Here is a 27,428-nt window from a genome sequence, read left to right on the forward strand (position 1 = left end):
AGACTTGCTCCAAACAACCCTTATGACTCTAACAAATAACTGTATATCACACTGCATTACCAAGCCACAATATGTGTTAAGATTTGCATATTGCAGCTACTGTATATACCTTTTTGTTGCATATTAATATTTATGATCTCAGCATTATCATGTTTTTTTCCCTGCTAAAAGCTGTATTTGCATTAGGGTTCATTATCTGCCACATCAGTTATTTGCACTGACATAGATTGCACATTCTTTTTATTGTCACATCATTTGCCTCCCTGGAATCCCTTGAAGTACTGTGTCAGCAATGTGTACTCATACATTTGGTAAAATATTGTTAGAAAAATATCCCCATGTATACTGCTGAGAATAAAGAATGTTTCACTCAGACATTTGATACATGAAGTGCTATACATAATCTGAAATAGACAGCACATGCCCAATCTTTCAGAAAGTAGCATAAAACATAGAGAGTGCACTGAAACCATAGCAGTATCTAGCTTTTCTTGCAGTAATGCACTTTCAAGTACATAATCATCTAACCTTTACAATACAAGTTTTAAGGTCTAATATATTGATTCCTAACCATTAAGAGTTCTAAATGACATTTAGCAGCTTAAGGTCATGAGAGAGATCCAGCAACTTTGGGTGGAGATAAGCAACAGCTGGCAAGCAGAGAGGGAATGTTGAGTAAGGCGTCTTTAGCTGAAATCCTGGTCTCACTGAAGTCAGTGGCAAAACTTTCCTTGACTTAAATAGGGCCAAGATTTCACTCTTTATATCTAGTTCTGAACAAATGCTGGTGCAAATCAGAAGAGATTCTACTGAAGTCGGTAGATTTACATTAGCATAAATAATCTATAAGTGAAACTGGAATCAGATTTCTCTCTTATTATGTATAAATGAAGTGAAAGGTATAAGCTTAGACTGGCTTCACAGTATTGGAGAATGTGCAGGCTTGGAATTAAGCAACAAAATAAATGTTTGGGGATATTCACTGTCTGGCAATTGAATCTTCTGGAAGAAACTGTATAAATACTACAATTAATATTTTTTGCAGTGAATATGTGTAGGATATTTATAAATGCCATTCATATCCCCCCAACCATTTCATTCTACTCTGCTGAGGTAATTGTCCTTTCCAATTTATGCCATGATTCTCTATAGCATGTTCATATTGATGATTGTTTGTTCATGCTAACACCCACTATGTGCTAGGTGCTGTCCTGAAGAATGACAAAAAAGATTCCCAAGACGTTTACAATGTGTGTCTGTGGTTATAAGGTGCCTTTGTAAAGGTAATCCTTCATTGTAGGTCTCTGTGTCTCTTGTGACAAGTACTTCAACACTGTCTGCTGTACTTTCCAAATGTAAATGTTTTCCCATCCCCATGATTAACGATGCAGTTAGAAAATTGGGAATCCTGTAAATCCTTTCCCCAACTTTAAAGTGGGTGATAACAGAACACGGCTCTGAAGAAATAATCCCCTCCTAGGTACCAAACATTATGACGCAATATAGTTACACGCTGAAGTAACAAAATTTTACCATACGTATAATATGGTGAGTGTGTGTGTATGTGTGTGTGTGTGTGTGTAATATATTCAATTTACACTTACATTTACATTGTTACTTATTCCATTATAAACTAGTGAGTCATACACTTTGTTGCTTCTGTAGGCTGAGCTCATTGCACAAACCAGGATCTCCTGGCATTTCTACATTCTCCCCCACAAGCTCTCTGTGTGCTACTTTCCCATTCCCCTCTATTTCATTGAATCCCTGCAGACTCCTTTACTGCCTTCCTCAAACTAGGTGTTTTGTACCTGCATATGGCATGGGGGGGAAGGGTGTCACCCATTCTTTCCCCGTGCCAAGGGATCTGTGTGCCTCTCATCCCCATCTGTCACATGCCAGGAAAAAAAGAAGGAAGCCCAGAAGCTTGATTAATGCACAGTTGTGCCTAGAAAGTGGAGTGGGGCTAAACCTAAACTTCTAGAAAGTAGTAAATGAAGAATTAAGATAATGCAAATGTGAACTATGAAAAACCAGACTATACAAAGTTGTTACACTCCACCTCTGCCAAAGGCACAGGGGAACGGCGGGAGAGGCAGAGAGAGGGCCAACCTGAAGGGGGTGCACTGGGTGAATCAGGGGCATGACTGGGCATGCTTGTGTAGAGCGGGGGGGGGGGGGGAGAGGGGGGTGTCTTCATTCAGGTGTGGGGCCCAGCTTGGTGTGAAGCTTGGCTTGTGGAACTAAGGACGTGTGCTACCCTCTAGTAAGCTGCTGCCTGCAATATATGCTGCTGCAGCAGAGGCCACAGACAACTAGGAGCAACTTTTTATGTCCTAATAAGATGGGAAGGGAAGGTGAGCTGGTAACGTTGGTGGATACTCTATGTTTCTGAGGAAGGATGGACAGAGAAGGAGAGAGACATTGGTCAAGGGTGTCATGTTGGTCATTGTAGAAAAGAAGATGGAACTCTTCACTTACGATAGACCAAAAAGAATTAAATAGGTAGAAAGGGAACATGTTGCATCACCTACAAGGAGAGAGATTTTGGGGAGGTGGGTAATGCCAAATATTTGTCTGTGCTTCATGTATCAGCAGGGTTCTGGTCATTTAGAAAAACAGCCCACATTGCAGCGCATTCAACACCCTGTTTGGGAGACACTGTTTCTGTTTCCCCAGAATGACATTTGGGTTGTGTTTGGCACCTGAAGTCTTTTACTGAAAAATACAATAAATGTTTGCTGGTATAGAGGGTAGTATGGTTTACATACCTTTGACTCGGAGACAAACAGTAGAAAAGCATGACCAGAGGCTCCAAGCTGCTATGGAAAGAACCAGGTCTTGGGTTAAAGCTAAATAAACAAAAATATAAATCCCATGTAACGGAAATAGCATACCTGAGAGAGACGTTAACGCAGCAAGGTGTACAGGTAGATCACAGTAAGGTTAAGAACATCACCAACATGCCTGTCCCAACAGATAGGAAGAGGGTACCAAGATTCCTTCGAATGGTAGACTATGTATGGAAATGTGTGCCTAATCTAGCTGCCAGGCCCAACAACCTGAGAGAGCTACTGTGCAAGGATGTCCAAAGGACATGGGATACAAATCTTAATAAAGAGTTTGAGACACTGAAGGAGTTGATTAAAGAAGCTCCAGTCCCTGAAGTCTTGTGACAGTAAGCACAAAATGAGTTTGTCTATGGCCACCTTCAAGGAGGGTATTGATGCAGGCCTTTTACAACAGTGTAGTCAAAATGGAGACCAATGGCTTATATATCATGAGTACTAAAAAAAACTGAGTGTCAGTTTCAAATAGAGAAGAAGACTTTGTCCTTAGACAGTAGTTGTAAAAAGTTTCATGACTTTATTTATGGGAGGCCCGTGTTAGATGAAACTAACCATAGACTACTTATTGCCATTGCCAAAAGGGGCCTGGCAACTCCTCCCCACCAAAAATATAGAGATTAATTTTTCAGCGGCAATTGTATGATTTGGAATTTGAATACATATTTGGGAGAAATTTGGTGGTTGCAGACATTCTCTAGAGAATTTGACATAAGTGCAAGAAATCTGCCCTTTCTCAGATGAAATGTAGAATGTGATTGCCAATAGTACTGCTCAGGATGAGATCCTGCAGGAAGTAATTAGGGTTATTAGTACATTGTGCTAATATGTTACATTATAGTCCCAGTCACTCTTATCAGTTTAAGGGGGAATTCTTGGTACTAGAGGGGATTTTGTTTAAAGGCACCAGTAAGATAATTCCTTAGACGCTACAGAAAAATATGTTAAAAATCATATCTGAAGGTCATTTAAGAATTGAAAAATCTAAGAGAAGGGCCAGACACATTTTATGTAGGTCTCAAATGAATAGCTACATTGAGGGAGTTCTTAAGACTTGTGCCAAAAATGGAGTCCAAGGCAAGTGAAAAAGCCCCTGGTGATAGGACAGGAAAACTGGCCCCCTGGAGTAAAGCAGACATGGTGGCTTGCAGGAACTATATCCTGGTTCTAAACAATTATTCTCATTTCCACTTACTAGAACATACTACAGGAAAACAGGTGATTGTGCATATCAGATGTATTTTTGCTAGACATGGTATTCCTGACATCATAATGTCATAGTTTAGTGGGCATGAGTTTAAACAGTTTGCAGAACTGTTTTAGATATATAACTGCAGGTCCCTGTTATCCTCAATCTAATGTGTTGGTGGAAAATGGTGTCAAAATAATAGAGTGCCTACTGAAAAAGACTGCTGAGTCAGACTCTGATCCGTAATTAACATTGCTAAATTACGGAATGGCACCAATGAAACATGGGTTGTCACCTGCTGATATTTTGTTCAATGAAAAACTGAAAATAGGAACATCTGCGCTGTTAGAAACTGATGGTAGAATCACTGAGGACTTGCAGATGAATAGAGACAAACAAAGCAAAACAAAGAAATCAATATGATTTGGGATCACAGGAGTTGCCACCACTTCATGAAAAAGATGCTGTGTCTATGATAGGAAACAATGGTTGCAAACAGCATCAATGTCCCAAGAAGTAGCTCTCTGGTTGTGTGAGATTGTCACCCCAGATGGACCCATCTATGGAGGAACAGACACCTTCTTCAAATCCCAGATGGGAGGGAGGTAAGGGATACTGAACAGGGTTGCCATTTCAGATTGCAGTGGAAGGGCAACTTTCAGTGGGGGTCCAGGGGCTGCTTAGACATGCCACTCTATTCAGCTGCTCCTCTTCCTGCTCTCTACTATCCCCGTGGGGAAGATCCATCTGCAGCAGTAGGGGAAACTCTGGAATCCCCTTGGCTCTTTCCCTGTCCCTGATTGGTCATGCAGCTCAACTAGGAAGTGCCACACACCTTTCCTTTCCCAGCCTGGCCCACGCCTACGTGCAAATATTTTAAAGCAGCCACCTTTACTCTCCATTTTCACCCTGTTCTCCAGCAATTTGGAATAAGGACATTTATTTGACACTGACTTTACCTTCTGACTGAGTTACAGACCAGCTGCTTAAGTACATGGTTCCATTCAGGTGTTTGAAGAAACTCTTCAATGATCCTTTGAGGGTAAGTCTACACTTTAAGCTGGCCTAGTTAGTCTAAAAATAGAATGTTCTGCTGGCAGCTTCTAGTGATGGAAGGGCTTGCCCCCAGTGCATGCCCATTACAGATGCTAGGTATTACTGGAGGTGGATAGCCACTCCAGCTACTATGTTCTATTTTTAGCTTACTAGATAGTTTAGAGCAGTGTTTATCAACCTATTTAACACTGTGGGCTGCACATACACTTAGAGACCTGCAGTTGTCCTGTGCCAGCTGACTTGGGCTTGTGGGACTTGGGCTGTGGGACTGATTACTTGCAATGTAGATGTTCGGACTTGGGCTGTGAGCCTGTCAGTTGGTATGGGCCCGTCACAGATGTCTAATTGCAATGTAGACATACCCTCAGTCTCAGAGTAGGGAGGCTCGATGTTGTGGCATAATGTGGTTGCCTAGGATCATGGAAGACCCCAGTGTCGGGGCATCCACCTGGCAAGACTCTTGTCTGTCTCCTAGACCTGTTGGGTGAGGCAAAGAGGCGGAAGGTCCAGGATTTCTGCCTACCTAGCCCTCAAGGCAAGCTTTTGTCAGTTTCATTGGGGGCGGGGCAGTGAAATTGACAAAATCATTCCAGGCAGGTATATCAATTTTCTCTGCATGGTTTCAGTGCAAAACTGGATTGAAACTCAGCACTTTTGATTGAATTTCACTTTGTGATGTTTTAATTTGGCTGTGAACAAATTCAGAGATAACCATCCCAGACGTGTGTGTGTATGAGAGAGAGATGTCTGCTAGAGCTAAAAGAGTGAGGTCTGGCATGAAGGAAGGGCATGCTAAATCCAGTCAAAATCTGTGTGATCTAGGTTATATAGATAGTGACAGTCCTTGGCTTTGGCCACTAAATTAATTACCTTTGGAAGTAGAGTATACCACTTGCTATTTTGTGCATCATTTCCAGAATTTCCATCCCTGGAAGCCAAGTGAAATTCTGATTTTCTGAGGCTGAAATAACTTCCCTAGATTCATCACTTTTTCATATATTATACTATTCTTATCTGTGCATATATACAGTGAAAGCATCCACAAGTCAATATGCAGCACTTTTAACAGAACTAATATGCAGAGTCGTGTCTGTCTAGAATTTTTTTTCAAATGTTGTATATGCAGTGCTACAATATTAATTATCTATGTTGATCTCAAGCATTTTCCAGTAAATAATGCATAATTAGCAGAAATTGCTTCAAACTGACTTCCCAGAATAGGTAAGACGTTTTCAAGTAAACTCTTGAATATTCAGAATTTTTTCATGAAATGTCAAGATGAGTTGACAATTCAAGAGACATAAGGATACATCTGAGCAAAAGGGTAACCTTGTATATTTCTCAGAATAGAAGTCAGTTAGATATTTGCAGCAAAAATTAAACATGCCATTTTCAATTTGTTAGTTCATCATTTCCAGAGAGATGAAAAAAGATGCTATTGTGATGAAATATAACACCTTGACCTCACCTTTGTTTAAAAACAAAGCATGATATATTGTTCTTATAAGGTAAACATCAGCATGATTTTCCTTACTAAAAAAGCTGTCTTCTCTTGAAGCTTTAAACATATTCCCATGTTTCCTTTATTTCTTCCCATCTTTAAGGTTTCCATGTCTTACTAATCCTTTCTCTGACAGAGGAGGGATGGATGTGTCTCCCCAGACTACCTTTATCTCTACTTGTATTAACCATGGTTAGGGTGAGATCACTTGGTTGGCCTAGAAAACTCCAATTTTGTTAATGGTATTTGACTCAATGGATCACATTGCATCATGTCATCATCTGATAGAGCTTGTCAAATAGTCAAAAAATTATTAATGAAAACATTGGTGGATTCTGAATCTCTTTCCGACTTGACCATATTCATGCGTTCCTCATAGTCATCTGAATGTTGATTACTGGCATTCTTGTGTAAATAAGGCTATCTGAATACATATGAAGGTATTACATACTTTTTAGTGCTTAACCTCTCTAACAATTTTGATCAACCAGTCAAGGAGGAGAAACAACTTGTGACTTTAGGTGAACAATTTCATGAATAATAAATAATAAAGAGCAAGTAGCCAAAGACAGAGCCAACAAGAAGAGTTTGCCAAAAAACCAAAAAACCCATAGGCTGACCTATATTTGCAGAAAAATGTAGAAATAACAAATCAGTTAATGAAACCAAAATGTCCTCGTGGATATTTCATAGATAAATTGAAATAGAAAAAAGGACTACATTTTTCAGAAACTATTTGCTTCAAATTGCTTCATCCAGTTCTAATAAACACCATGTCAGTCTGTATCTAGAGCTATGGGAAACATTTTATGAAAAACAAGAACCTGCCATATTTGAGCTTTATTTCTTGTGTTCATTAAAAATAAACTACTAATAAATTTGGTGATGAGTGAAACTAGTCAGAAATGAAACACCAAGATTATACTCAGCCCTGGGTCTGCTTCTAGTTTTAGAGTATGAGGGCCAGATCCTCTGATGGTATAACTCAGTGTAACTCCACTGAGTTAATGGAGTTATGCTGATTTATTCCAACTGTGTATCTGGCCCAAGGTACCAGACTAGATGATTTTGTTTTGCTGGGAAGAAAAGGTGGCTGCTAGGTTTAAGTCTATAGCTAGATATGCTATGACAAAAACAATGTTGGCACAGCATTCTTTCAGCAGCATCTACCTGTATGAACAGTCCAAGAAGATTAGAACAACCATGTGTGGACACCCGTATTTTTTAGGGCCAATTGCTCTAATGAAAAGGGAAGAACAGATCTTCAGGTGATGTACATCAGGACAACTCCAGTGAAGTCAATGGAGCTATCCTAGTTTTCACCAACTGGGGATTTCGCCAAAAGAACCTGTTAATAAAAGGTATGACATCCTAAAGATGGGTTGGAGTATGGCATGAAATGAATGAAGTAAATAAACAAATATTTGATCATGAACAGTTCAGAAAAATATTGAGATGGGCTTAAATATCTCACACTGAATATTATCAAAATATTGCCTGCTCCAATGTGCAAGCCATTCACACAGGACTTAGAATAAAGTTTAAACTTGTAATCTGACAAGGGAGAAAAAGTGAAGCACCTCCATAACATATGAGTCAAAATATATTCCAGATTAAATAAATTTGCAACATTAGGATGCACCCAGTGATTAAAATAATTAAAGTAAAGCAATTGAGATATAAAAACAGAAATGTTTTAGTGAGAGCAGTGTAGCATTAATTCTTTTAATGAAAGATGCATAGCAGCCTTTGTCCTTAGAGATAAGGATCATAGTGCCAAGCCTCTAGTGAGGGCTGCCTAGCAACTATACCATCTAGTGAGGGCAATGCAGAAGTTAATCTCTTTAGTAAGCAAGTGTAGCTATTAATTTAATTAGTAAAAGCAGTGTAGCATGAATCATCTTGGTACAACAGCAACATTTTTAATGAAGATGATGAAATTCTAACCTTGAATAGGCACATCAGGGACTTCCTCCCTGTTACAGTGGGACAGTTGCAAACCTTATTAAAAGTAAAGTACAGAAGACAATGCCCTAAAATGGGATCTTATGAGGGCTCCTGCAGAGAAACAAGCAGGAGAAATAAATGTTACTTACTGAAACTATACAAAGGAATTTCTGTTCTTATAAGCTGGGGAGAGAGAGGCAAGGGTCCTGAGGTCTCCACTCCCCAGGCACATATTTTCCCCCCAATTTCTCTCTTCCATCTTTGGAAATGTATACGGTAGCCACCATATATCCTACCAAGGATGTTGACTAGAATCCTTTAGGAGCAGTGACATGCTGCCAGCATTACAATGGTAGCTCCCATAAAAACTTGCATCTAGCTTGAGATGAACTCTGCATACCTGGCATATGGTAAATTGGCTGCAGAGGTGAGAGACTGGTGGAATCCATTCATTTGCTTTCTCATATAAACAAAATCACTTTCTTTTAACTATTAATAAAGAGAGAGACAACACTGCTTGGCAAACTGAGTGCTTTTTCAGGAACTGTTCATACTATGCATTTCTGAAAACTATGCTGTGTATAAATGGATAGTGAAGCATCATTTGAAGTAGGGGACGGAGTCTAAAGACTTCGTTGGGTAGCTTGAAGGTCTCCTTCATTGGGAAAGTTTTACAAGATACCTGTCATTTGGTGTCCATTCAGAGCTGATTCATTTGAAAGACAAAAGTATTTGCTCTTCAGAAGTACTTTTATAAGACATAGGGACAGGTAATTTTTAGCAGTGATATGATAGGGGGCAAGAAGGGGATGGCTCTGTAAGAAAAATTAATCTTCACAACATTCCTTTCAATTTGGTAGCAGAATTTTAACCAGGGGTCCTGGGAGTCCTCTTCTGTCACATTTTGACTTCAGTGTTTCCTTAATGTTGCTGGAGGGCTCATTGAGACATTCTCTTCTTGCACCAGGATCTGAATGTGCTATCTCCCCAGCACTCCCAGAAGTATCTTTCCTATTATTTAATTTAAAGGTATATTTCTGATAGTTTAAAAACCTTGACTTTCATGCAAAGGGGTACAGAATGTATGCGTGTTATGTTACCCTCCCACATAATATAATTTATTTAGTCTCCTGGAGGATGCTGAAAGAGTGCACCAGAAATAGAGATTGCACACTTAAATTTACTTTTCAATAATGTGTATTGTATTTTTTGTGGCTTTAACCTATCAAGCAGAGACAATTAAAAGTACACCTATACAATTACTAATATAAGAATCTAACTGGGTGGCTGCTCCCTGTGATTGAAATAGGCCCAGCTCCCCTCTGCCAGGTGCTCCCACTTGAGCCAATTAAGGAGGAGGGACAGCACCTAGGCTATAAAGATATGAGATTCGGAGGTGCAATCCAGGCCAGTGACAGAGCTTGTAATCCTGAGAGCCTGCCTGTGGCTCAAGAAGGGAGTTGGGTCTGGGTGAAGGCAATGAAGGAAGGCAGGCCAAGCCTTGCATCTTCTCCAGCTGCTCAGATAGAAAGAAGGGAGGAGGGGTGTGCCCAGCCTAAGATGGGGTGAAAGATTTGTTTTTGTATTTGTATTTGTATTTGCATTTGCATTTGCATTTGCATTTGGAATGTATGTTAATAAAGAAACCAGACCCAAGGGCTGTTATTGGATGAGCAAGACAGTGTGGATTTTTGTTTAAGGAGCTGCTGGCCATGAGCAGGCACTTTGGGGGAAGCAAACCCTGTTACTGGTGAGGCCTCATTTGGAGTACTGTGTCCAGTTTGGGGGCCCCCCACTACAGAAAGGATGTGGACAAATTGGAAAGAGTCCAGCGGAGAATAACAAAAATGATTAGGGGGCTGGAGCCACGAGTGGTCTGGCCATCTAGCAGTTCTGGCAAATGCCAGAGGGGCAGGTGCACTCAAGGGCTGTTGGGCTGGTCGGCCCGCCATGGAAGCCTTTCATCAGGCCTTCCATCTGGGCCTGGCTGGAGCACGGCGTCTGCTCTGCTCCCCCTTATGGCCCCGCCCTTCTCCCAAGTCCCACCGCACAGGCCCACTGGCAGTACCCTGGCCCTGGCTGGATCGTGGTGGCTCCCACTCCCAGCCCCACTCCTTCCCCTGCTCCTTTCCCACCACGTAGGCTCAGCGGCACCCTGGCCGGTGTGCTTTAAATGCCAGGGCTGATTTTTAGTCCCAGTCCATCACTGGCTGGAGCACATGACTTATGACGAGATGCTGAGGCAACTAGGTTTGTTTAGCCTGCAGAAGACAAGAATGAGGGGGGATTTGATAGAAAGCCCTTAACTACCTGAAAGGGAGTTCCAGGGAGGATGGAACTATGCTGTTTTCAATGGTAGTAAATGACAGAACTAGAAGCAATGGTCTCAAGTTGCGGTGGGGGAGGTCTAGGTTGGATATTAGGAAAAAGTTTTTCACTAGGAGGGTGGTGAAACACTGGAATGGGTTACCTAGGGAGGTGGTGGAATCACCATCCTTAGAGGTTTATAGGGTATGGCTTGACAAAGCCCTGGCTGGGTTGTTTTAGTTGGGGTTGGTCCTCCTTTGAGCAGGGGGTTGGACTAGATGACCTCCTGAGGTCCCTTCCAACCCTAATCTTCTATGAGTCTATGAACCTTTCCTATTAGAGGAATGAAATAATTGTCTAGTCCCTGAACAGAACAAAAAATATTCTCTCACATTTCTCCAACTAGTGCAGTGAAGACTATTTAGTAGAGGAGTTCTCAAAACACTTGAGATTATAAATTAGTCTTGTAAGGCACTTGTGGTTTGAATTTGAACAGGTTCAGAGGGATGAGGATTTCCAGACTCATGAGATTAAAGGGAAAGAAATAGTAAATAATTGTGGTAGTGGGGTCTGTGTGTGTGTGTGTGTATATATATGCACACCATATGTAAATTCATAGTTTACTACTCATATTATTTCAGATACTTTAACACATAGTATGGTTTTGCTGCTAATGGCATTTCTAGATCTGTAAGTAGTGCAAATTATAGCTGATTAAACAGCTCTAGCTATTCATATGCTTGGGTCGGTAGCAGTGACATAAAAGCGGCTCATCATCAAACAATTAGATGTTTCCTGTGAGATTGAAAGGGTTTTAAAAATATTTCAAATTCCAGCACTATTATTTGTTGAGCTGCATATTTGCTCTGTCTGCATATGTGTCAATGTACATGTATATGAAGATGCCAGTGGGAACTGAAGGTGTTAAACACCCAAAAGGAGGTGTCAACAACTTTCAGGGACTGGACTATTAAGTGGTGTATTAAAATTATTTTTTACTTTTAAAAATGAATTATTACAATGGTTAGAATAAGAGTTTTTACTGATGTGGATTAACATTTGTGAGCTTTACAGAAGAGGTGAGTTTTAAGGATAGATTTGAATGAAGCGAGAGCTGTATTTCACTGTAACCTGTATATTTATCTGCCAAAACTTCAGTAAAAGCTAGGATTAAAAGAGAAAATACTTTAAGTATTTTACTTACTGATAAGTCTGTTCTTAGGAGACTGAATTATTATTATACTTTCATATATGTTAAGTGATTTGAACAGGGAAAGTGCTTTATGGGCCTGATCCATGAAAGCTGAAGGCACTGTGAGCATTCCAGTGACCGTTGGATGTTAGATCAGGCCTTATAAAATACTTTGGGTGAAATTCTGGCCCCACTGAAATTAATGAATGTACACCCTGTATATTTGTAGTGGTTTGCGAAGAAATCTCATCTTTTCTTTTGCTAATTTAGGCTTCCTAGCTGCAGTGTTCTGTCATATTGAATCATCTGGTGTGGAGAAGGTGCTGGCAAAGGAAAAGTTTGTGATATTATGGAGTATTTTGCTGTACAAATTATATATTGTGTGTACTGTCACTCCATACTAACTTGAACCTTAGAAAACATCCTAATCTTAATCAAGGATACAATATTGGCCTTAGAATGAATCTGCTGTTAACATTGGAAAGTACCCCAATATTTGTCAGGGGTCAATATAAATATCCTAATGTTGAGAAACAAAATTTGTCTGGCATCCTTTTTGTTCAAAGCTATATCCACAAATATATCTTGGTCTATGACCTGTTGAAAATTGCTGAATACTTGTGGCACTTTTGAGCAGATACAAACTTTATAATCCTGGTGCAATGTTTTTTGATCAAATATTGCCTCAAGTTTCTGTGTAACTGAGCATGCAGGGGCTAATAAAGCAGCTTTGGTTTAATAGTTATTGGTGCCCTTTTACACCACGTTTTGATGTATTGCTTCTATCTGGCTCTTTAAGGCTAGCACCTCTGCTATTCCCCATTCATTTACCCCTGCAGCTTGCATTTATCTTTCTACTCTCTGTGTAAACATGACACCACCTTGATAATTAATAGATGGATTGAAGATGGTAGCTCCCAGTTCAAATGTAAAGGGATTGTAGCCATCCCTGATAGCACCGTTTCAATTTAGAGGTCTGTTATTTTTGCCATTATAATCTCCTCCTTTTAGTAATGTAGGTATTTACAGTGGGTGAAACATGCTATAAAAAGTCAGGGTTTGGGAGAAGAGTAACAGCAATAGGATACAGAATTATAATTTGACTATCTATATTTAACCAAAGCTGGTGGTGAGGTGACAAAATGAAGTTGGCTGAAATTGTGAAGTTTTTTATTTTAGCTGAAGTCTTCTTTTCACAGATTTAACAACTCACTCAGTTTGCTCCTGAAAACATACATGAGTAACTTTGTTCATGCAACTAGTCCAGTTGAAGTCAGTAGGACTACTCATGGGAATAAAGTTACTCACATGCATAAGTGTTTGCAATAGCAGGCCTTAACTTTTCCAGTTCTTGCATGTTTCACTTACATTTCAAACAAGAAAATAGTTGGTATGACTTTCTTTCATTGAAAGCACTGATAAAACCATCAGCATACATGTACGTGTTGTACAATAATAAATGTTAGAGACAGATGAACCCTAAGCTGTTGAGCTCTGGAATTAGAGGTGGTTATTATTCGTAATACTATTTCAAAAATACAATTTACTGAAACAAAACACCCTACAAAAACCTCCAACATGTTGCTAGTTACAGCCTCCAACTAAGCTTTTGCCCTTAAATTACTATTGTAAAAATCAATTTGAAGGTTCTTCTGAGATAATGACTGAAAGAAGAGACAGATGCTCTTATCAAAGTTTTGACCTTGAGATTTACCTCATAATACCTGACCAACTGGGAAAAGTCAGGGCTAGGAAATTATATTAGAGCTGCTGCAGAGCATTTATACAGCAGTATAATTTATGCCATCAACTCCACAGTAAAAAAGGTTTAATCTAGTGCTTTAAAGAATGATCATCAAATTATCTCACTTATCCTCATAAGAAGTTATTTTATTATTGCAAAGAAATGTCTTACATTTTTAAGGAATACTAAGGTGAAAAAAGTGGAACACTGTAAGTGTGAGAAATATAATGTGAAATCAGCCTAACAGCATTGTCTGAAGGATACAATTTAAGAGTTTGAGAATATTTAATGCTCGAGGTGTGGCCTACAAAGCCCCATACAAACTCTGGGGTCATTTGAATATAGTAGACACCGTCACTGGGATACATCTCCTCCCTATCCTCACATGACCCTCTTGGCTGACCTTCTGAATTTATACTGCACATGGGTGTGTGTTTGTGTATTCAAAAAACAAGGTTGATTGTAAGGAGCAAATTGATTAAGTATTCCAGCCTGCAGATTTATTCATTTTTTCTTATTTATATTCCGTGCCCATCATTGTACCAGGCAGGCAAGTCTAAAAAAATATAACAGAATAATATTCTTTGCACTATGCGCTGAAGCCCTCCAAACTCTAGTCTAACCTGAGGCAGCAAGTTCCAAAGGTGAGGACCCCAAATGAAAATACCTTTCTGCCAGTCCCAGCATTTTACCTCAGGAACCAAAAATGCACCAGCTGACCTTAATTGTCATGATGGAACAAAGTGGGGTCAGGCAGCTACTCAGTGTATTATGTTGTTGCAGATCGATATTCTGGGCTTTATAGAATGTAACCAACATTTTGATTTGTACCTAGGACACATGGGCAGCCATGAGTATTACTTGAACATGGCAGCTTGTCCATTTTAGGTAACAGCATTCTGCACCAGCTGAAGCTTCCCTGCAAGTGCTAGCTGTCTGAAAAGTTATGGGAGTAGTGGAATGAAAACAGAATGATGGCCGCAATTCCTCCCTGCTTACATCAGCAAGTGGAGCTGCTGAGGTGTGGAGGAGGAAATATGCTGCATCCTCTTGAAGGATGGAACAGCACTCCTACCCTGGCAGCTTCCAAGAGGAATTTTGATGAGTTAGTCAGGTGGAATTTCGTACTTGAGGTCTCCAGATGCAATGTAGCTCATCCACACTTTCTCCAGCAAGCAGAGTAGAATCTTACCATTACAAAGAAAGACCCAGATCTTTTCACACTTTGCCTCTACCTCAAGCTGGTTAATTTAAAATGGTCATCACAAAAGGCCTCTTGAATTTTATGAAATCTTGGTAATTGATCAGCTATGGGCAAGGTATTTAAACATCCTGGATCAGGACTTTTGCTTTTACTTTTATCTATACTATAAATATATTTGTTACCCTGTGCAAGGGATGCTGCTGACTGATTGATTTAAGATTAATATTAAAGGAAGGGTTTGGGACCTGATCAATGCAACACCTGAGCTGAGATTTTGGTGAAGAGTGTGAATCATTTTGACAGGCTGTAAATATTAAAATTGATTTGAGCTGAGACACATCATTTTTTTGTTAACTGGAGCAAAAGAGCCAATGCAGAAGCAGATTAGAAACTGAGTTGGAAGTAGAAAATGTTGTCAAGTTTACTTTTCTTTGACTTATCAGACACATCTATCACTGTCTGTTGAAATATGGATCTGGAATTATCAGGAGGAAAAGAATATTGTGTAGGAAGATTGTATAGTAAGTATTATAAATGGGGGAGGGGGGAAATCAGCACAGTCACTCCCCATCCCAAACTAGTTACATCATAATGCCATAGTAACATCCATATTAATAACACTTCATCTCCCTTTATAGCTATTTGAATTTCACTAAGACAACACTTTTGAATTTTTTTGTTTTTTGTTTTTCAATGAAATGTTAAAACAAAATACTTCAACTAAGGTTCAATATTTTTCTAATGATTTTTTTTTTTTTTTTTTTGGTGAGAAAATCCTACTTTCTCTTATTAATTAATTCTCACTTCTCTTTTCTGAAAAAAGAGAAGAACATTTTTTAAATTAGCAGGCTTTTCCTACCTAAAATGATACAAAATATTCATTTTGAAAATTTTGGCTGAAAAACATTTTTATTGAAAAATATCAAGTAAAACAAAAATACTTTTTCTTAACCTTTTCACAAAACCTGTTTTGACCATCTCCACTTCTTATTGCATTTTCAGTGACGTGCTAATGGGAACAATCCTGGTGTATTTAATTATTGTGATGGCACTGATACAGATTCTCTCGTTGCCTTACATTTCCTTAAGTACAATGCCTAGCACAATGGGACCCCAATTTTGTTAGGGCTTTTAAATGTAGCTATAAGTCATAAACTAAATAATAACTTCTGTTTTGTAAAAAGATTTGAGGTATTTCCAGTATTTTAAGTAAATGTCAATGATTTCTCTTGTATCTCAGTTTATTAACATAAAGTGATCATGGTGTGTGTGTGTGTGTGTGTGTGTGTACTTAAGTAACAATAATGAGTATCGCTTAGGCACAGAGGGTCAGAAACTTGTATATGTTGTTAAGTTTTTCACCAAAGAGAAAAATAAGAAAGCTTTGCTAGAGTGTGTATAATTTTGTGTGGTTTAATTGGAATACTATATGTGTCAGGAAGAGATGGTTGGCAACTCAGTGCAAAGGATCATCAGTGGTATTCATTTATTTATCATGGAGAGACATGTTTTGTACTAGTCTTAGGGCATGCCTGCCTTGATAGGTGGGAAAATTGGATGATCCACAGCTTTTCCCTGGATACTTTCTACCGATTGAAGTCAGCTGCCTAAAGAGGAAACTAATAGAAATTTTAGTGAAATTCTCTAGTCAGGCTAGATGCAGGGAGGGTGTCAGTAAATCCACTGATAATGATTCAGTGAGCAAGCCAGCTGATGATGCTCAGCTATGCAGAGAGGGAACCACTCTTGAAGAGGACTGTGAATTAGGCCTGCCTGAAGCTCAACAATGTTGAGAAGAAAAGATTCAGCCATGAGGAAGGAAAAAGATGAGTGCTGTTGATGATTTAATGTATCAGGTAGTTTAATATTTTGTTACTCACCTACTCTAAATAAGCCGCATTTTCACTCTACATTGAAGCCTCATTTATTCGTTTTAAAAAGCGGACTCTAATCCCAATAAATCTGTCAATTTAACAATATTTATGTTTAAATCAGATGATTGACCAGCCTTACGGAAAAGTATTACAGAATTTAATTTTGATAAAACCAATATGGTTCTATAAAACTTTAATAGGGATCCACAGAAACTACTGTACTCTGAAAACCTGTGTCACTAAATTCTTCCACCATTGCTGACTGAGTAATACCTTATTCTATGGCTAATCCCATTGAAATCCATGGGAATATTCATGGAGTAAGAGTAAATTAAACTTCAGAATCCAAATCAAATAATTGAATAGGGCATGATACCCTTTCTGCAGTATGTGTGTGTATACATGTGTGTTTAACCATTCTGTAGAACTCTATCAGGGAAATATTTTACTTTTAAATTCTATAGGACTTTTTCATAAGGAAATGGCTAAATTGAAATCAATACAAAAATATTTGTACAAATGCGATACATGTAGTCTTTTTAATACTTTTGTGATAGTTCATTTGGTAGTATATTACATGTAGGAAGGAGAGTGTGAATATAGTAAATTAATAATTATCCATTCTGGTATCTGTGGTGCTGATGTTCTGAGAGGTTTAAAAAGGTTTGATCTATATAACCTATTGAAAGGCCATTACGCTAAGAATGATGGTGGAATATATTGAAAAGGAAAGTGCAATTTTAGAACAGAGTTCGTAAGGTAACTTTTAAATTTCTGCTTAAGTAAAAGTTGTAAAAATAAATAAAAAGAGATGGGCAGTGGAATATTTAATAAGAACCTGAGTCAGGCTTTGTCCAAAGAGAAGGCACAGGATTTTTAGTAACTGCATTGGCACTTAACATAGTCTAAGGCTGCTCAGGATTTGGGAAGCATCTAATACATGCTGGGCATGCTCAGAGAATTAATACAGTCATTAGCATAGTTATTTCCATAATGTTGTTTCATTATCTTATTACTAGTGTCAATCTTATGTTTATGTGGTACCTGTCCATGGCTCAATTGTTGTTGAGTTTTCTAGAAATTATAATGATTTATTAACTGAATAATATTTTGGATAGAGCTGATCAGAAAATCAAATTATTTTATGTTTTTCATCAAAATTTCCATCTGTGCAGTTTATGAATTCTGTGTTAGATTATGTATCTGTGTCAGGCTGCAAACTCCATTTTGAATGTGCAACCTGTTATCTTCTCTATGATCTGTTTGCCTCCATGTTGGACTTGGGTTGAAAATGCCAGAGGATGGTGGCAAAAAAACAACAATAGAGGATTGTTTTCTCTAAGTATCCAAATGTTGGAAATCTATTCACTCTAGACAAAAGACTCATCCCTGCCCATTGGAGGAAGTTGCTTTGGGAATGAAGTCCCCTGGTGATAACTTGTGCTCATGTGGGGAGGCTGGCAAGAATATCACTTGACAAAGGGGGCTAAAGACTTAAAAAAGATAGGCTGGTCTGCTTGGGGATGGGGCCATTTTCTCCAGTCCATGAAGGATAGATCACATGTAACAGACTGTATGAGGGAGGGGACACCCTTCCATTCTATCTTGCTGGATCTGGTTGATTCCCCAAGGACTCATGAGGGAAGGGTGAATTAGGAAGTGAGAGACATTCCAGTTTCAGATATTTATTGTTTTGTAGGATATGCAATCTCTTGTGCTTTACATGATTAAAAAAGTATAAAGATGTTAGACTCTACAAAGTATGTGCATCATGACTGCTTCACACCTGCTGTGTGCCACTGAGAAAGTTAAACTTTAAATCAGAAGATTCACACTGATTGGGTGGAGTTCTGTGTTTTAAGTATGAGGGAGTCAATGCTGCACCCAGAGGGCTAGGTGGCCGGACAGTGGTTTCCAACACTTGTAGGGGGGTAAACTAGATGAGGCTCATGTACTTACAGAGAGAGAGAGGAGAAAAGTGAATAGCTTACATCTCTTGAAAACAATCCCCATGCTGTCTTTCCGGGCCAGATGTTAGCATCCCAGTTTTCCATTGCCCTTCCCACCCCCATTTACCATCTCTCCATTTACCTAACCAACTCTATATATACACAGTCTGGTTAGGGAAACAGATGCAAAACTCACCTTGCAGGATATAGCTCAATGAAGAGAGGATAATTCTTTAACTATGATTAATAGCCACTAAAGCCATTACAGGCTTAATGACCTACCACATTTCACAGACCATCTTGTGAGTAGATTCTCTTCCCCACTTCCCCTCTCCCCCATCCCAAAGAACACTGAGTTATGGACAGAGGCCCGGACTCTGTCACAGGTAGCCTCTTCTCTGAGGAGGCACTTGGGTGTGGAGGTGCTGATTCAATGCAGATATAGGATTAGTGAATAGGGAAATGACATCCTTGTTCCTGAGCAGATGTTCAGATGTATCTACAATTTGCTGGGATTGTGCACCTTCAGTTCTGGTAAAAACTGACTGCACTCAGCATCATTAAAACTAGAAGATTTTAATCTTTTAGGTCACTTTAAGGGAATATGATCAAGATTTCTAACACAAATTTTGACTTTGTAATGGATAGAATGTGTTGAGAAAAGCTATCAAGCCATATATGTGAAATTGCTAATTAAATACTGGTCACCATTTGGGCTGCTGTTTTTTTGTTTTGGTTTTGGTTTCTTTCCTGCTATTAATGCCACTTTGGAAGGAGGGGGTTGAAAAATATTGAAGGGCAAGTTCAAAAATGAATCATTAAGGCATAGACCTGCACAGAAAGGACCACCCTGTATAATCTGGCAGATATAAAAATGTTTAGATTTGGCCCAAAAGTTACACCCACAAAAAAATCACATGAGCACAGTTGCGTGCCCACACCCTGAGTTTGTGAACTTTTGTCATTGCTTGATTTCTGTCAACAGGTACAGAATTAGTTGCATGCATGTTATTTGTGGCCATAATTTAGGGTCTGCATTTAGACAAATTGGCCTATAGTATTACTAAGGATAGCAGTGTCAATTGGGTGGAGGATAAGGCTTGATTTGTTTGTTTGTTTTTTGTTTTTTTCTGGGCTGTAAATGGGTGAATTCTTTCTCTTCTTTTCTTGAAGGTCAGTTACACTGCAGTGAACAGGAAAGGAAGATTAAGGTTGAACTTTCAGTTTGGAATTTAGGTAAAATGGAAAATCAACACTGGACATAATGATCAGCAATGCTGAGTGGTCTGTTTAATATTATTCTGATAATAATCACGATGTACAGCTTAGTAACCATCATGTGGCTTGTGAAATATTATACCTTTAACTGTCCTCAGATATTTAAGGAAGATTTGATCTTATCATGGTTATCACTAAACCACATTTGATATGCTGGAGAACAAAAATGAAAACTCATATTTGTGGTTCTAAAGCATAACTTCTACTCAGCTATTAAGTGTTTTTAAAACATTAAACATTTATAATTTTAATTCAAAGGTTTCCTAGGCTATTCTTCAGATATAATTGAATCCTATAAATGACACACACAGAAAATACCCAATTGTGACAATATGGAGAATTAAAGATTAGTAAATTCCTGGACCTATGATGGCCAGACAATGTGGTACGAAATCGCACTTAGCTCAGGAAGGATCACCCATAGCTGCTAATAATTTGTACCTAAGGAAAGCTTTAAGCGTACCTCAGTTAATCCATTCTTTGATTGTGCAGCCGAGTTTTGATGATGCAGAATATATTACCATGGCTCAAAGCAGATTTACCTGCTGGTGATATGGAACATTAGGCCTTTCAAGATTTCCCTAAATTAACTAAGGTAAATTATACATTTTATTTGTTAAATATGATTCTAATTTGCTCATGTGTCCTAAGGGCAAAACAAAACCGTTATAATTAAAAAGATAATGCTGTTACAGTCTTTTATTTAAACTGCAGACTTCTCAGCTTAAAAAATATCACCAGTAAAGCCTGTAACAGGGATAGGCAGTATTTGCATTTGAGATATGTGGAAACCTTTGCTAGGATAATATGTACATGTCAAGTATAATAGTTGTGACTATAGTAATAGCTTTGACCCATATGTATTAATGTATGGGCTAGACCCATACATATTTACATATAGCTCTGGCCCATACAAGTAGGATCAAAGCTATTACTGAAGTTTTTTTTAAAAAGTGAATATTTCCTAATAGCTTAGTTTGAGAACTTTTTTGAATACTAAAGAAGGGAGAAACCCCTTCAACAATAGTCAAAATTAAACTCAAATCTAAGATATTAAAATATGGAAAACAGGAGGCAAAAAGGAAAAAAAGCTTAATATTGCACAGTTTTGATAGACAACTAATAAGGTTATGCATCTAAATGTAAGAAAAACAGATGTTTTGACCCCAACATGAGAGAATGAAAGACGTGAATGGACACTATCAACTTCTAAAACAAAAGAGGGTAAAAAAGCATCAACCACAATACGTGATCAAGAACACATAGTTGAAGGAAACGACTGGTAGCAGGCCTTGTTAGTACAACTTTAGGGATTTACACAGGCCAATTTTATAATTGTATACTTGTGTATATATGAAGTTTATTTAAGTTGTGAAACAAGTTTTATACCATTTCCGATATGAAAGAATGGATCTGTTAATAAATTGAAAAGTGTACATCATGCCACATGTCATTCATATGACTAAGCAATGCCATTGAAAAGTCCCTAAATTTGACGTGCCGTCCTGACAAACTAGCTGACAAAAGGAACCAGCTCTCTTCCTTAAGTTAGTATCTCACAAACATCCAAGAAGAAATTTTCCTCAGAATTGTTTATTTAAAAAGTATAAACTAAAACTTTAAGACTATTTAGAAAAAACAAAAACAAGTACCTTGTGTACTGTGAAGTACAAACCGTGAAGGGTCCCGAAAAAAGCCAGACTGCAGTATAGGAGGAATAATGGGTGCTTGAATGACCACAAAGATTCTCTGTTGTTCAATTTCTCCAGCTACTGGTAAAACTGGAAAAAATGAAATGTACAGACTCATTTGTTTCATTTGTGTTGATCTCCAACTGGCAAACGTTGTCTGTTGTGACAGAGGATGGATGGAGTGGGAGGGAGGGGACATAAATTAATAGGATGCAAAAAAGAAATATTTTTCTACTCAATACATAATTGGCTTATGGAACTTATTGCCACAAGATATCATTGAGGCAAAGAGCTTAGTAGAATTTTAAAAAAGTATTATCCATTTATATGGATAAGGAAAACAGTTACATTAGATAGGATAAAATTAATTAGGCTATAAACACTGATGCTTCAAGTCAGAGATCAACCACTAACTCATAGGGATAGGCAAACATTTCCCTAAAAACACACTAGCTAAAATGTAAAAATCTCATCCTGAATAGATCATTAACTTAAATCCTAAATCTTAGGCAGACCAAACAAACAGATGCACCAAGGTCTGATGGAGTCATCAGAGATGATAATGATGACAATCTGAAGTTGTTAGCTAGACATTGTGGATCAATTTTCCACTTTTCTGGTTGAACTAACAATTCTCCAAATCGTTTAAAAGATCCACATGTTAGGTACGGACTCTTAATTCCACAACAAACGAAAAAGACAAGAAGGTGATATAAAGGATACAGAGTGTGTGGGGGGAGGGAGGGGAGGGGAGGGGGAGAGAGAACACACTAGTTTCCTATATTTCGATTACCTTGGAATTTTGTGCTTCAAGAATCAGTGCATGAAATGAACATGTTTCTGATATATTTGAACATATTGCTGATATATTAGATCTGAAAAGAAACTGTCACTGAAACATTTTCACTTAAATAATAGTGGAGAGTTACAATTTTACAAAATCTTAGTCAGCCCAATTTACCCACAATTTATTGCTCATGTATTTCCTCCCTTTAAATCTAATGCCATGGCCTCTTTCCTTTGATGACATTGTGATGCTTTTTAATAAGACTTTGCCTTGTTCTTTTAAGCCATGCACATATAACTCATTTTGCTTCCTGGGTGTAACAATCTTGCTCCTGACTACAATTTATTGTTGTCTGCATCATGTCCTTAAAAAGGCAATATATTATTGACATGCTTCACATTGCATTTGGTGCTGGTTTATGGTAGGGTTGGACACTTAGTTATCCAGTGGCTTCAAAAAATCAAATATTATTACTAAAGATTTCCAGTTTTCTAATATAAAACCAAATTAGACCCAAGTTTTGTATTTCAAAATGTAAAATCATTTTGAATATTTTCTAGATTTGACCTCTTATTTCACAAACTAGAAAATAAAAGAGCTTTACCAAAGGACTATAACAAAATCGATTCACAAAATATGCTCATGGGATTTTTTTTTTTCTAATTTATAAGTAGAAAATCTGTGATTAAATATGTTTAATTCTGCAGAAACTTGGTGGAATGTGGCTAATCAATGGGACACAGTAATACTAGGGTATAAAATATATTGGAATGACAGAGAAGATCACATTGATGGGGGAATGGCACTAAATGTGAAAGAAAGCAGAGTCAAATATAGTAAAAATCATAAATCAATTAAACTGTACCATAGAATAGCAGTAGACATATACTACCGACTACCTGACCAGGATGTTGTCTGTGAAATGTTTAGGGAGATTACAGAGGCTACAAAGGCAGAAAATGCAACAATAATGGGGGATTTCACCTATCCTCATTTTGACTGGTAACATGTTGCCTCAGGACAGGATGCAGAGACAAAATTTCTAGATGACATAAATGATTGCTTTGTGGAGCAGCTTGTCCTGGAACCTACAAGGGGAGAGGCAATTCTTGATTTAGTCCTAAGTGACACAGAGGAGGGAGGAGGAGGAGGATGATGATGATAAAAATAGTAAGAGGACCAAAAAAATGACAACATGATTAAATGTTAGCGTAAAAGAAGCGGTTAGAGGGGAAAAAGGCATCCTTTAAAGCAGTGGCTCTCAACCTTTCCAGACTGCTGTACCCATTTCAAGAGCCTGATTTGTCTTGTGAACTCCAAGTTTACCTCACTTAAATACTAATTACTTACAAAATCAGACATAAAAATACAAAAGTATCACAGCACACTATCACTGAAAAATTGCTTACATTTTCATTTTTATGATATAATTATAAAATAAATCAATTGGAATGTAAATATTGAACTTACATTTCAGTATATAATATACAAAGCAGTATAAACAAGTAATCGTCTGTATGAAATTTTAGATTGTATAGACTTCGCTAGTGCTTTTTTATGTAGTCTGTTGTAAAACAAGGCAAATATCTAAATGAGTTGATGTACCTCCTGGAAGACATCTCTGTATCTCCAGTGGGTACACGTACCCCTGGTTGAGAACTACTGCTTTAAAGGTTGAAATTCAAATCTCAGTGAGGAAAATAGAAAGGAGAATAAACTCTGGCAAATCCAAGTGTAAAGATGTAGTAAGGCAAGCTAAAAAAGAAAGTTTGAGCTAGTTGCTCTTCATGTGACTGCCTAAAATTTAATATGTAGTCTTATTTTCAGAGCTATTCAGTGATTCTTAGATAACATTCAATACTTAATATATAACCAGTAAATATCTTGAAGGAAGAAAGTCTGTTGTAACAATGAAAGAAGGATTCATTACTAAATATATTTAGGAGGATTAGGTTTTATTATTTTATCAAATGTTTTGCTATCAAACGCGTTTCTACAAATTAAAACTGTGAGTTGGAATAGTTCTTCACATTTTAGCAATAATTTTTGGACAATTTAACACTAAAGATTTATGCTTATGCATTAAATAAGACCAATGATATATTCTCATTCACCTTAATTGGATACTTAGATAATTAGACTTAGGTACATGCATTATTTCACTGAACTAAGGTTCTAAATGGTCCTGTGGGTTATTTATTGTTCTGAGGTTTTAATTTTTTATATAAGAAAATCAGGATCTTTTATTACAATATTATTATCTATAGTATATTATTGTCTCACTTATTATTATATATGGAATATATGTACAATATGTGATTAGCTTATTGAGTGTCATGTAAGACATTTATTATTGCTCTTTGATATAATAATGGAAACATATAGCTAAATAAAATAAAATCATCCACATTAAAGCTGGAAAAGTCTTACTAGGTCACCCTGTTCATTCCTCTGCCATTTCAAGAATGTACCCTACAACGTTTATAGTGTTTTTGCCATTCTAATTTTATGCATTCACAGCATGTAATAGGTTTAAAGGCCCAGATAGTTTCATTCACTTTACCTGGGTGGTAATTAGGTAGTTATGTGGCAAATAGAGAGGGTGGGACTAAAAAAGGATCAAGTGATAACTCAACAGGCACTTGAGTCTTATAAATAGGCTGAGAGTTCAGGCAAAGAGGGGAGAAGCCACAGGGAGCAGACAGGAGGGCTGGTTTCCTCCTGTGAATGACCAAAGCACCAAATATAGTTGGAGGCTACAGGACTCAGGGAGATTTAGGACAGTGCTTCCTATCAGAGCTGGGGATAGGCAGTGAAAATCCAGGAAAGGGTTGAGCACAAGGCCCCAGAAGATAGATTGATTGTTTGGGACACCAGACTACACTTGGACATTTTGTTTTCCTGGAAGGGGCTTGAACTAGCTGCTGCTTAGCTGGAGTGCTGAGCAGTGTACAGACACAGATGGTCTGGGAGGGGCATTAGTGATCAACCCCCCTGCAACACCACATCCCAACACAAAAGGGTGCTGTTGGAGTAAGGATGCACCATTACAGGGTCTCTCAAGCATCACTGAAACCGGATCCTACAACCTCCAATTTACTTCAGTCAGGCTGCACATGGCCACAAGGGTCAGTCTACTCAGAGCTCCTTTCCAGGATATGGGGTTAAAATGGTAAACGCAGTACATCCCTTGATGAAATAACAGTGTTTCATACTAGAATAGTGTGACAATATCCAGGATGGTTCTCCACAGGCGGTCGAGCCTAATGATGAAGACACCAGAAATGCAGCTTAGCATTTAAGTTCATTAGAAAGGCAAAACATTTTCAAAGCTGTTTCAAGCATTGAAATGCTTACCTTCATTTCCTGTGTCTGAAACAATATCATCATACTGTTAAGATAACTTCCTGTTTGATTATTAAACCTTCAGTAGATGTAAGTCCTTATATTTTTGTAGTGAATTGCTCTTCTTTGTAATTATATGAGGTGATTAGAATATCTTTTACATCACATTGCAAAAAATTCTAATATTGAATTCAGTTTGTAATATTGTTTAATTATTCCACTTGAAGTTCTTTTTCACTTGACTGTGCTTTTGTGTCACTTGAAAGTTTAAGAAAACAACAATTTACATAAGCAAAGATCAGAAATAATCGTAAAAATCCTTTAATAACACTCTACCGAACCTTCTATTTTCATTTTAAAATACAAATTCACAAAAAAAGTTTACCACCACAGAGAGAATCTTTTACAGACAACAGTAACAGACCTCATTTGCCGGAATGAGGGGCCACTTCCTTCCTCTTTGCCACTTAGGTTATCCAAACTATTAATACCTGCTGAACCTTCTCTGCATCAGTCATCAATCACGAGCAATCAGTCAGCTACTTGATAATTAACAGTGAGGGGGGGAAAACACTTCAAAGGGCTAAAAATATTTTCTGTGGTGGCTTCATGCATAAAATCAAATACATCTTTTCACTGTTAATAACCACTTCAGTGCCTGCACACCTTTAAGATAAACCTAACAAAGTGGTACCTACTGGAATATTTAACTTAAAACCTACACTGCTCCTTGGTCACTGTGCCCTTCTTTTCAATAGGCATGTGGCATGGAAAAGGGATTTAAAAAAAAACCAACCAAAAACACTTCTGATTTGAGATGAAGAAAATGGGGCCCTTGACAGAAACCTATGACTGTGCTAAACCTCTATGGTTCCTGATGAGGATTTAGTGGGCTATAGATAGAGAAAATGCATTTTTTCAGCGAAGCCATGGATTCTCACTACTCTGTACCTATCCCTGGATCCCTGTCAACCTGGAAAGAGTGGTGATGTGCTGTGGGGGAAGAAGAGGTGAGGAAGACAGTGCCAAGTCCAATTTCTATCCTAGTTACCCTCCCTTGCCCCCAATGTCTGTCTGTCTGTAGATACAGTGAAGAACCAAAATTTCCTGATTGTCTTACACAACTAAATACATTTTGCTGTCAGATAACCTTTAGCATTTGCAGTATTGATGGTATTCCCTGTTATAACAATATGAAAATGTACTATGCATGGCTCTTGGGGAGCAACAGAACATGGGGAGGCCAGTAGGGCAAGGGTTCTTTACTTCTTGTGTCCCTCAATACCCCATTATGTCAGCAGTATTCCGGTACAGTTATCTGAAGCAGAGTATTGATAGTATTTGTTCTTTTCATAAAATTTAATATTTGATTAATCCATTCTTAGTTGGGGTGTTGTCTCAAACAAACTGGACTTGATTCTCCAGTACATTAAGACCCCTTTATGCCACTCTGGTAGGAAAAACGGGCTTAAAAGGGTACAAAAATGGCCCCTTAAAAACATTCTCTGTACAGGGAGC

The 27,428-nt window shown here is 38.0% G+C and overlaps 1 long non-coding RNA gene across 2 annotated transcripts in view; it reads left to right on the plus strand.

The window, feature by feature from the left end:
* Window positions 1–20,240, plus strand: part of LOC137141335 (uncharacterized) — a 92,127-nt gene extending 71,887 nt beyond the window's left edge. Inside the window, exon 6 of one of the 2 annotated variants that reach the window (XR_010916584.1) lies at window positions 19,983–20,240. This is a non-coding gene — a long non-coding RNA (uncharacterized lncRNA). Of the gene's footprint in view, window positions 1–12,308; window positions 12,377–19,982 lie in introns of those variants that run through there. The other variant, XR_010916585.1, reaches the window with a different exon arrangement.
* Window positions 20,241–27,428: the final 7,188 nt, after the last annotated feature.

This window comes from Emydura macquarii, unplaced genomic scaffold (genome assembly GCF_026122565.2).
Source record: "Emydura macquarii macquarii isolate MOO-44397 ecotype Brisbane River unplaced genomic scaffold, CSIRO-AGI_Emac_v2 contig_3044, whole genome shotgun sequence".
Lineage (NCBI taxonomy): Eukaryota > Metazoa > Chordata > Testudines > Chelidae > Emydura > Emydura macquarii.